This window comes from Arvicanthis niloticus, chromosome 4 (assembly GCF_011762505.2).
Source record: "Arvicanthis niloticus isolate mArvNil1 chromosome 4, mArvNil1.pat.X, whole genome shotgun sequence".
In the NCBI taxonomy this organism is placed as follows: Eukaryota; Metazoa; Chordata; class Mammalia; order Rodentia; family Muridae; genus Arvicanthis; species Arvicanthis niloticus.
The window spans coordinates 80871416-80884079 of NC_047661.1; positions in this window are offsets into that span (position 1 = coordinate 80871416).

The window sequence follows — 12664 nt, forward strand, 5'->3', positions numbered from 1 at the left end:
ACAACTGCTTATTGGGTCATCATCTGTCCCCAGCGGAGGCCAAGAATCTGCTGTGAGAAGCCAGTGACCCTGATCCCACTGGCACCTGGTACCCCTTTAACATCCTTTGTGCGTCAATCTTTCCCCACCCTCCCTCATCCTGTCCCCTCACTTCCCCTAGCTTTATGGTACCTATTTCCTAGCTATTCCTGTTTCTCTAGAATCACCTCACCAGAGGGATCCATTGACTCTCTGCTCCACTATCACCAGGTTAAAACAAACAAACAAACAAACCCCAAACAACTTGTAAACACCAACAAAAGAATTCTGATCCAACCAATTTATTCTGGGGGTGGTGGGGTGAGAGGGTAGGGGGGTGAGGGATGGGGGATAAAAGCTCAGGAGTGGGAGCTACCCAGGAACTTTTTTAAATGAGGGACAGCCATAGAACCTGTTTTCTCATTATCACAGTGGAAAGCTGGGGGCGGGGTGTCCACCACTTACAGTCCTGGGGTATTGAACAGTCAACAATGCACATAATAGCAGCAAAACTGCCTTGGACTTTCTGTGAAAGAAAGGATGTTAGGGGACCACTTTGGTTTCAAACTCAAGATGGAGGTGTGTGTGTGGGGGGTCACAGTTAGCTCACTTTCCCTTTCTTGTACAGTTCAGGATCCAGTCTATGGTGTTATCCTCTTTCAGACTGGTCTTCCTCCCACATCAGAATTAACGTCGTCAAGACAATCTGCTACAGGTGTGCCGTAGGCAAGGCTATTTAGAGGGCACCTCTTTAAGACTCATCTCTCCAGCAAATCTGGATTATAGCAAGCTGATAATTACCACGTGCAATAGCATGGCATTTCCCATGTCCTCGTTTATGGATGCGAGCGACCAGCTACATCAAACTCTCGTTGCCCTGACTGCCCCACAGTGATGCACTGTAACCTGCAATTGAGTCCGGTAAACTCATTCTCCTTTAGCAGAGTCCATCGGAGCATTTTATCCCAGCAACAGGAAATGAAGCTAACACACACACTAATGTACCCTGGCCACTGCCAAAAGAGCTTCTCACTAACTGGCCCTGGCTCTGTGCTTCTTTCCAGGTGGAGATGGAAGTGAAATCCTGTCACACAGAAAGTGAACACAAGAGCAATGGTGTCAAAGGTCAGAAAGTCCATCCCTCGCTTGCAGAGAGTAAGCACACCCATGGGGTCCTGCTGGAAGCGGTTGGGAGAATCGGATGAGGAGGGTGAAAGGTCAGGCTAAGAATGAGGGATGTGCTCAAACACTGTTGTACGTTTGCAAATCTTTCCTCTCCTTTCAAGTCAATTAACATTCATCAAATGCCGGCGTTTGTCAGAGACATAGATCTCAACCTTCGGGAGTCATGGCAGGAGACTGACTTAATTTTTAAAAGACTCAAAATGCCATAGAGACATTTACCAAAGCCCTGGAAACTTGGGTCAGCCAAGGGCTGAGTCTGCTCCCTGATGGTCCCCAGCATGGCCCTGACACTGAAGAAATTTCATCTTGTTGGAGTGACACAGTGCTTCAAGAGAGGTTGTGCCAGCTGACCCATCCCGGAGCTAAGCTCTTCCCTGCCATGCTGACCTCAGAGTGGAGCCTACAGTGGAAGCTGTACACTTGAACTGTCACAGTGCTGGGACAGGAGAGAAGCTTGCCAGCTATTTGTGACCTGTGCTCCGTGAGTGACAGCATTCACAGCCGCCTGCAGTCACACTGTCTCCTGTTTTCTGGATCACAAAGCAGAGGCATACCTTCCAGCCAGGGTGATCATAAGGCTTCTGTGGATGAAGAAACAAACCCTACAGTAAAAGAAACAGATCCCTGGGAGACAGATGAGATGAGGGAGGGGTAAGAAACGCTTGCTTCTCAGGCAGCTTAGACAGTTTAGGGGCATCCTGGGAATATCTGGGTTCTTCTTTCATCATAATCTAGAAGGGTAGATTTTGATGTAAGATTTTTAAAGATCATTCTGTCCTTCCGAAGGGCATCTGCATTGGGGTGGGTAGCTTACTTCATTGGTCCCAGAGCAAGGTCTGCCCAGGGTCATTCAATTTCATGGCAGGAGGGAGGGAGGGAGGCACTTCCTTTTCAGTTAGCTTAGCGCTTTCCCCTCCTGTCTCACTTGGAGTTCCAGGTCAGTAAGGCAGGCTTTATGAGAACCATTTCAGGGCCAGCAAAATGACTCAGCTGGCAAAGGAACTTGCTGCCAAACCTGATGAGCTGAGTTTAATCCCTAAGAACCATGGGATAGAAGGAGAGACTTGACCCCTAAAAGTTGTCCTCTGGCACCCCCTCCCCTCCCACGCCGCCATAGTCCTCATTTATAAAATGATGCCTTAGAAAGATTAAGGGATTTGTTTATATGGCACACAGGCTAAGTTGCTTTTCTCTCTGCTGTGTCTAAATGGCTGACAGGAAGTAACTTCAAGGAAGGCGGGTTTTATTCGGGGCCTGTGGTTTGGAGGTAAAATCCATCATGGCCCGGAAGGCTTGGTGGAAGAGGCTTCTTCATATCTGAGTGGATTAGGAAGCAGAGACAGGAGCATGATGGTACTTGAGCGCTCTCTCTCTCTCTCTCTCTCTCTCTCTCTCTCCCTCCCTCCCTCCCTCCCTCCCTCTCTCTCTCTCTCTCTCTCTCTCTCTCTCTCTCTCTCTCTTCTGTGCCTGTGGCAAAGCATCACCTACATTCAATGTCCTCCATGGATTAACCCTTTCTGGACGCTCCCTTGCAGGCATGCTCAGAAGTAATTCTGACCCCTATCCAACTGACAATTAGAAGTGTCCATCACAAAGACACAGATGTGGTAAAGCTGGGTATCTAAGATCAGTGGGACTCAGATGCCTTCCTTGAGGGTCCTAAGGGAGAACTTTGTGACACAGGAGTATGGCTCAAGTAGACAGTGGTGCAAGCAACACGAGGGCTCCTCCCACCGCCCACCTGCAGCCTACAGGGTTTTGTTTATTTACCTGTTTAGTTCTGTCACCTAGCAACAGCAAGCTCCCCAAGGGCAGATAGAACTCAATGCTCTCATCTGCCATTGAGTTTCCGGGGCCTGGAAGAGAATCTGGCATGATATCCATGCATGATACCTATTTTTGGCTAAACAAACAAAAGAGAATAGAATCCTTAGTGAAAGTTTGTTTTGTTGGTCTCAGATAGTGAACCCAGGATCCTGCACGAACCTCTGAAAAGCTTTGAGAAAGGGATCCGTAGAGCTGAGATTCATTAGAAGGCTCGAGGTTTTACAGGATGATAGAAGGACACTCGTGTTCCAGACTGAGTATAGAGAAGAAGGCAGTAAGCAGGGCTGTGTTGAGCATCAGGGAGTCTGGCTGCTGTCTGAGAGAGCTGTTTCATGGAGGGCCCTAAGTGTCCATTGCAGATCTTGCCCCAAAGGAGAGGCTGGCCAGACCTATGAATCTGTGGCTGGCTCTGGGTGGGGAAGGGGAAATGTACAGCTTCTGGGGTTGGGAGTGGGGTGTTGGCAGCAGGATCCCACATTAACAGGTGACAAGGGTGTCCAGGCAGAGATTCTGGTACTATTAATAGGAACATATGTCACAGATAATGAGACTGTGTGTCAGGAACATGGCCACTGAGAGATTGTGAGACTTCAAAGATGACTTTGAAGTTCTGAGGTCAGGTGCTAGGAAAAGAAAACAGAACTGGGAGGGGTCGGCAGTCAAAGCCCCATGGTTTGTCTGCTATGTGCATCGCAGGTTTGAGTGTCTCATGGGAACTGGCTTGTGGGGATCTCCAGCTGGTTGCCAAAATAGGAGATACAGGAGTGGTCAGGAGGACACAAATGGGCAAATAAGGGGAGGGGTTTTCCGTTTTTGTCTTGGATGGAGTCTCGTTATGTAGACTAGGCTGGCCATGAATTCATAGAGACCTGATGCCTCTGCCTCCTAAGTGCTGAGATTAATGGTGTGGACCTCTATTCCCAGCTAGGGAGCTTTTTGAGACAGCCTGCAGGATTCCAACCTGCAAAATGCTGGCCTGGTAAGGGACTGGGAAGCTCATTCCTTCAGGAAGGACAAAAGATGATGGGAACCCTTTAAGCTGGGGGTGGGGTGGGGTGGGGTGGGGTGGGATGGGATGGGGTGGGGTGGGGTGGGGTGGGGTGGTGATGGCCAGTGTCCTATGACTTGCTGGATCAGAGACATTTTGTCTCCTGTGGTTCTTAGAAGAGGCCATTGACCTTCCGATGGTTTGAGTTTCAATGCTTTTGTCAGACCTGCTTTAACAGAAAGCTCCCTAATTCTCTCCCCTCTCCACCCCCCTCTCCACGTGCACAGCTGGTTAACAAGTCGTACCCCAAAATACGATCCTCCTCTTCCTTGCAAGATGGTGATAGATTGGATTTTATTGTTGCTGTTCTTGGAATATTTTTGTTTGCTAGGATCTCCACGAGACAAAAAGGTATAGAAGATCAATTCCCTGCCCCTTATTCCCAGCCTTAATGTTATACACTGTTATTGAGGAAATACGGCTCTGGAGGTGAAGGGCTGGAAGAACACCAAGTCCTTCTGGACCCTCAGATTCCTTTCTTTCTGGCCTAAGGGGCATTGTTTGGATCATAAATTACAGGCCTTTTAAGAAAAGCAAACAAAGGCTAACTGCATTGCAAAGGTCACCAGGCCTGTGGAGAGAGTGCGTGAATGATTAGCTTTCGCAACAGAAGGCTCTGAGGACTTTACAGGGTTCAAAGGTGCGACCAGAAAATTTCAGTCCAGGGCAAATCCTAAGGAGTCTTCCTCCCCTATCTGTCACCTCAAGAGCTTGCCCATCTGCCTTCTGGGAGGACCTGCTGTTGCTGACAGGGCGGGTCAAACAAGGGCAGGCACCTGCCCCACCCCCTACCCTCAGACCAGGCCAGAAACCCGGGAGGTTTCCACTTGGAAAGCCATCCTGGTCGGCTTCTCCACGTGCCTCTCCGTCACCTGCACTGTGAATGACTAGTAATGACATATACGCTTGCCCAGATGGCGACCTTGGATTATTTTTGTCTGTGATTTTCAAATGTTTATGAGTAAATTGATAATGCCTACCCTAGTTCAAAGGACGGTTAAAGGGATCAAACGAGACAGAGCACAAAGAACGGAAAACGTACAGAACCTGTATCCGTGAATCTTAGGGGCCTGACCTGTTCTTTTTTGGAACATTCTCACCTTCCACCCATCTGTTCTCTGTGTGCCGAGTTGGGGGTTGTTGGGGGGCGGGTATGCTTGCACTTTCCACTGTGTGTCCAGGGTGAACTGAACTGTGACTGTCCCCATGCAATCAACACTCCCCTTTGCCAGCCTCATCCAGAGCATGGAGAGCCTGTGGGTCAGGATAGCCTGTCTACGTGGGTGAGGGCCACAGGGTGGCCGGCTGCTCTCCGCCACCGCGCGACTGACCACAGTCAGCAGACAGCCAGAAAGGAGACGCGAGCGCCCCCTGGCGTCTCCACGGCGCGGCACAGGCAGGGCTGCCACAGCCAAGCACAATCAGCCAACAGTGATGGCCAAGGATGCCCTACAGGTCTCCTTCTCTTCTGCTGTAGGTCCTTACTCCATTTGGAACACGTGTCCTGGTCACAAAGGACAGTCTTCACCTATATGAATCCTACATAGAGAAAGCCAAGGGCAGAGAACATTTTTGATGATCATCACCACGGAGACAAAAGAAGAATCTTCTAGAAGGAGGCAAAAGAGGAAAGGACAAAGTAAGAGAAGACTATGGGCTTGGGTAAAAAAGAAAAGTGGCGCAGACCTCTTTGGGACCATGGCTCACTAAGTGAGTTCCACATCCGTGGTTGCCTCTTGGGCCTGAAACCACAGGTTAGGTTTTGTTGAGAGCACTAATGTTGGCTGCCGCGCAGAATATTCTCATGCCCCTCCAGGTAGGAAGGAGCAGGCTTCAGTCTACACTTTGAGCAAGTTTGGGCTGTCTTTGGGAGAGGCAATTTGCTCAATTACCTCACAATTCCCTGACACCCAGCACCAATCTCTTGTTCCTTTGTATCCAAGCACCCGTGGGTTGGGTCCTGACAGGAGAGTCCTGAGCTCTGATCTGAGGACTCACTAAAGCTGGCCAAGGAAAGTGACTCCCTCTCAGAGCAAAGCTGTTGAATGAGAGGAAATGAACGGTCTAGACTCAGAAACAAAGCAACGGGGAGGGAAGGCTGCTGCCAAGACCACTACTATTTGTTCCCAGGCTTGGCAGGAAGGGAGAAAGCCTGAAAGCTTTTCTGACATGCATTGTATACAAGCAGAGTGTGTATTTTGTCCACACAGCCCTTAAAGTGCACCTTGGATCCCAGTTAGGATAGTAGACACCAGCTGTAGGGAGCTGCAATGCAGGACCATCAGTGTGTCTTCTCTGGTCTGCTGTATCAGGCTGCACTCTGCACAGAAAGAGGAGGCTGGCTCTTCTGAGAAGACAGGCTTCTGGAGCCAGAGGTCTTTCTCATTGTGATTTTTCAACATCTCAAAATTACTTTACGAAGAGCCTCTCCTGAGCATTGGAAAACTTAAGATCAAATCTAGCTCCCCTGCACTAATGCAGCAAATGCATGTCACGGAGCAAACCCCATCTTCCGTCCATCCATCCATCCGAGTCTGCATTTAGCAAGCTTCCATGACGCATCTGCTCGGCACAGAGCATAGTTCTGGGTGCAGAATACAGTAGTGAACGATTAAAACAAGCCCCATCTGAGTGGTGGTGGGGAGCTCTCTGAGTTAGGCTGGTCTGGGAGGACTGAGCCATGACAACATATGGCATGGAAGGCTTGTGAGCCAAGGGACAAATAGGTGCAAGGTGTGCAGGAATGTACTTGGTATATTCAAAACAAAGCGAGTGAGCCAGTGTGGGGGAACAGCTTGCAGGAGACTGGTGGCCGGCGCCAGACCATGTGGGTCTTGCAGACCGTGGTAGAAAGTTTTAAATGAAGTGATGAAAGGCTACTGGAAGGAGTAGAGCCCTGAAAGAACATGACTCAGTATGCAAGTATTTAAAAGAATTCTAGCCCATGGGGTGAGCTAGTAGAGAGGAGAAACTGGTGGGATGGGAGACAAGATCAGATCTGTAGCAGCCTAGAGGGGCAAGGTGATGGCTTGGCCTAGATACGTGAGGGATATTAACTTGGAACCATGGTTAGAAAGCAGGGGCATGAAACGTGGGGATTCATCTGGCTTGAACCGGGCTATTGCAGACTACAGTTCATCAGAATAGCCCTCAGCGCAGCGCCTTCTCACCTGACAGGGCTACGATGCTGGGTTAAGTGTATGGTTTCTTTTTTTTTTTTTTTTTTTTTTTTTCCGATACAGGGTTTCTCTGTGTAGCCCTGGCTGTCCTGGAACTAACTCTGTAGACCAGGCTGGCCTCAAACTCAAAAATCCGCCTGCTTCTGCCTCCCAAGTGCTGGGATTAAAGGTGTGCGCCACCACTGCCCGGCAAGTGTATGGATTCTAAAACCTTTCAGAATGCATTCTTGGTGTAGAAATAGGATTCCATCAGCTCTCAAGATGAAGTAAATACAAGTACCAACCCTGGCTGGCAGGTAGGCAGCTGTGTTGGTCCTTGGGGCCAGGTGTGGAATCCTGGAAGTCTGAAGCCTTTCATCAATGGCCCTGGTGCTCCAGGGATGGAGCAGAATGCCTAGGGCTTGCTTGAGAGGAAACTCTGGCAGTTTCTGGATTCTCCTGATTAAGCTGGGTTGAAAGGCAACATTTCCAGAACATGTTGGATGAGAGCAAGCACGCTCTGAAGGAGGCTTGGGCACCGAGGCACTATCCCCGGTTGGTGGAAAATTATGTAGACACTCCCTAAGGATCTGTGACCACAAGGTGACCTTGAATGCTTTCTCTCTGGACTTGTTTATTTGTTGGCTTGAAAATCCACAAGCATCAAATGTAATTGAAATGATCTTGGCTGTGCTGTTGGATAACTGGCAGGTTTAAAGTAAATCTTTTTATGTGGTTCAGCTTCAATCTAGACCTCAGACAATCCCCACAGATGATGATTAAAGGAAGAGTAAACAATTCACATTAAAAATTAACAAAGCACACAAAGAAACTATCATTGGTTGTGAAAAAACAAAACAAATGACTCTCTGGTGATTTCAGATAGTAGAATGGTTTTACATGCAATTGTAGGCCCCCTGACCCGACTCGGCTGGCCAAGATGACACCGGCCTTGGCCTCTGGTACTGGCTACTAGTGCACTGCACATGCGCAACTCAGTTTGGTGCCAAACCCCTCCCGAACAGGGGTATGCTAATGGGGTACCACGATCCTGACCAATCACCCCCTCCCGGGCAGGGTATGCTAATGAGGCACTGCAATTCTGACCAATCACGCACCTCCACACGCTTTCCCTCCCCCACCCCACCCAGGGCTGAGGATATATAAGCAGCTCACCCTGGGCATTCGAGGTCTCTCCCTGAAAACTAAAAGAGCACTTCTACAATAAAGGCTGTTGAGAAGGATCCGGTTGTTTGCTTCTTCCTAGCTGGTCGAGTGGGTGCGACATGCAATAAAATCATTTATTATATTTAAAGATATAAAAGAGGAGCTTAGAACATGACATGAACAGGAAGGAGACCCTAACACTGTGGTTCTCAGCCTGTGGGTCATGACATTTAGGGGTTGCATATCAGCTATCCTGCTTATTAGATATTTATGTTACAATTCATAATAGAAGCAACATTACAGTTATGAAATAGTAAAGAATTTTATGGTTGGGGGTTGCCACAACATGTGTTACAGGTTTGTAGCCTTAGGAAGGTTGTGATACTGCCCTAAAGCATAATTACACAAATTTGAGAAATGACCAAACAGACTCTTAAAATAAGAACCAAAATAGTAGAGTTATATTCAGTGGACACAACCAATACAATTAGATTCAGCTTAAGAAAGTTAAGAAAAGTCAGTTAGGAATGTCAATTGAAGATGGGTGCAAATGTATATCTATCCAGAATGCAGTTCTGAAAGATAAAATAGTGTAAACTGTCAAGGCTGAAAGTCACAAAGGGTAGAATCTTGAGTTAACTTCACAACCACATTAGATTTCCTATAGGAAGAATGAATAAAGATAGTTTTAAATGCTAGTGATTACTTAGAACTGTTGAAAATTGTTTTTCAAAATTAAAAAATCTAGCTGGGCAGTGGTGGTGCACTTGGAGGCAGAGTCAGGCAGATTTCTGAGTTCAAGGCCAGCCTGGTCTACAGAGTGAGTTCCAGGACAGCCAGAGCTATGCAGAGAAAGTTTTGTGTATGTACTTGTGTGTGTGAAGTGTCAGATGGGCTAAAACCAACATCCTGATTGACAGAAGCAGACAGGGAAGGAGCGATGGGAACCCCAGCCTGATAAGGTCCTTGTCAGATTAGAGATGTTGGCCAACTCTGGATTTCATTCCATAGCTGGGTAATTGTTACGAGAACCTAGACAAAGCAAGAAAGTCCCAGTAAGTGATGCAAGGGAGAGGAGGGGAGGGGAGGGGGAGGGGGAGGGGAGGGGGAGGGAAGAGGAGGGGAGGGGAGGGGGAGGGGAGGGGGAGGGGGAGGGAGGAAAGACAAAGACAATGATCTTAATTTCAACAGGGGCAAGAAAGTGGGTTAAGAGGCATAGAGTGAGTGGGTCAGCTGGAATCCACATAGCAAGAAGAAAGCAGCCAAGCCACGTGTGTATTTAATCATGAAACGTAAACACACAGGCCTCCCACCCCGCAAAACACAGGCTGGTGAGCTCAGCTTCCACCATTAAAACAAAAGGCTCAAAAGCAAAAGAAGTGACCAGAAGGTAGAGCTAAGCCAAGAATAAGATGGAGCCTCTCCAACAAAATGCAGTCACAGTGTTTACAGGGTTAGAAAAGGCCCCTGTTATCTGGGCAGATGGTAACACTACTGAACAGCATAGTCTCAGCATTAAACATCATGAAAACCATAAGAAACTGAAAACTTGTGACATTATGGAAGATTTAAAAACAATTTGTTCAGTAAATGTTGAAAAAATGCAGAGAAATCTGAGATACAGAAATGTTAAGCAGCAGGTAACCAGGTGACCTGACATTGAACTTCACATTTATATTTGCATGTCTTCTTGGCATGCACATAGAATAATGAGGAAATGTTGACTTAAAAGTTGCTGCATAGAATGTGAAGGGATTGGGGTTTCTCAGATCATCTCTGTGGTTAAGAATGTGAACATAACCAAGCAACCTTGGTTAGTTTTCAATGGCTATGACAAAGTAGCATGACCAAGGCAACTTATATAAGAAAATGTTTACTTTGGGACTCATAACTAGAGTTTAGGACCTGCTATCATGGTGGGGAGCATGGCAGCAGGCAGGCAGACATGGCGCTGGAGAAGTCGCTGAGAGTTTACATCCTTCTCTGCAAGTAGGAGGCAGAGAAAGAGCTAACTGGGAATGGGTGGGCTTCTGGAACCTGAAAGCTGTCCCCACTGACACACATCCTCCAGCTAAGCCTCTCAATCCTTCCCAAACAGTTCTACCAACAAGGGATCAAGTATCCAAACATATAAGCCCAAGGGGCCATATGCATTCACACCACCACACAGCTCAATGTGTTTGTCAGGAATAGCATTTTTAAAACTTCAAAAACCCATGGAGTCCTACTGAGCATCTACTGTCAACCTTAGGTCTGTTGTTTCTGAAATTGCTTCTGGATACAACTGACACCATTTTCTTAAGTTCTGTGAATTGCCCATTCTGGTAGAAGCCACAGGGGCTCTACAACAGAAACCTTTTCTGTAGTGGTAGTTTAGATTATTTACATGTTTCTCTCTTATAGACTTACCTACCTTTTTCTAAAAAAAAAAAAAAAAAAAAAAAAAAAAAAAAAAAAAAAAAAAAAAAGCAAATACTCCAAAATTTAATATAAAAAATAAGTTAAAACTTCAAAACAGCTTACATGTGCTCTACCCCTGAGCTACAACCCCCCCCCCCCATCCCATGGCTGTTTTCTATTGTTATGAAGAGTGTGTTTGGGATGGTGAGGCTATGAGGGGTGGTGGACCATAAGGGAGAAGACACTGATATGACAAATATTTCCACAGACATCATCCTTTACCAAGGACTAGGTTTCCATATTTATTTGTCCCCTTTATTGATTTCAATGTGCTAGGGAGAATTTTTTTTAAAGACATTTATTTTCTCAAGGGTCTGGAGGTCATGAGTTAAAGGTCAAGGTATGGGCAGGGCTAAATTCTGTGGCCCCTGTAACTATTCCTTGCTGTCCTCTGACATTGAGTGGCTGACATCCCTCCCTTTGGCATATCTCTAGTGCCCCTTCTGTGAACTCTAGTCCCCTTTTGAGAACACCACCTAGACTGGATTGAGGATCTACCAACAGGTAACAGCACTTTAACCTAATTCGCTCTTTAACAGCTGTTCTGTGGGGTATGGGGGATGAGGGTTTCAGTCAGTGAACTGGGGGAGGATTTGACTTATGCACCAGCAGCTGTTTGGGGAGACAGGAAACTTGGAGACTCAGAGAAGCCAAGCAACTGGTGAAGACCATGCTCTCACAGGTGAGAGGCACAGAGCCAGGCTCAACTGAATGGCCGAATGCCTACCATGCTGGGAGCTAGCATAGCCCCGCTACTGCGTGTGAGTGGGAGATGGGAAAGGTCGTTTAGAGAATTTTTAGGAAGAAGGAAAACATAGAGAGAGAGGGCCAGCATCTAGGAAGGAAAGGAAAGGAAAGGAAAGGAAAGGAAAGGAAAGGAAAGGAAAGGAAGAAAGGGGAAGGAAGGAAGGAAGGAAGGAAGGAAGGAAGGAAGGAAGGAAAACACAGAGACACTGACCAGCATCTAAGAGCACTTGCTGTTCTGACAGGGGACCCAAGTTCAGTTCCCAGCACCCATGTCGAGTGTTGTATCCTGCCTGTGGCCCCAGTGCTGGAAATTGTTCCAATGTCCTCTTTCTGGAATCCTCAGGCACCTGCACACACACGGCATGTACACAGAGAAACACAAACATGTCTTTATTACTGTAAAAAGAAAGACAGGAACTGACCAAAGCCAAGGAGCGTTGTGATCAGACGTTGATGTGCGGTGCAATCCAGCCCCCGGAAACACTGGTGCTGAACATCTGCAGTGTCCAGGCTGGGCCGTTCTGCAGGCTCACCTTTCAGAGCTCAGCTTTGAGCATAGACTGGAGCTTTAGCTGAGGCACTATAAAAGGTCAGCAATTTAGCATCGAGGGGGGATGGGGGGGAGGGAATCACTTGTTTGCAGGAAGCTGGGTTTGGATTTTAGACTAACACAGTCCTGAAAATGAAGGAGCCATAGAGCCTGGCTCTTTTCATTTGTGAGTGCCTGCTGCCCTCTGCTGGCCAGATGTAGGAACAGCCAGGAACCGACAGGACATTCTACAACTTCCACAGTGCGCAGCTCTAAAAGAAAACACTTGGTCTCACAGGCCTGTGGGTCCACCCTCTCTAAACTCCACATGGCTTTTAAGTAACAGCACGTCCAGCTTCCCCCTTTGCACACTGTTACTGCGTATATGTTTTAATGCATTCAGCGCGATGACTAGAAGGCAAGTCTTGCTTTCTTCATGATTCCAAGAAAAAAAAAAAAGCCATACAGTTAAATAAGACATGTTTTCAGCCTTTTAAAACTATGATTTACTGAGTGATAATCTGG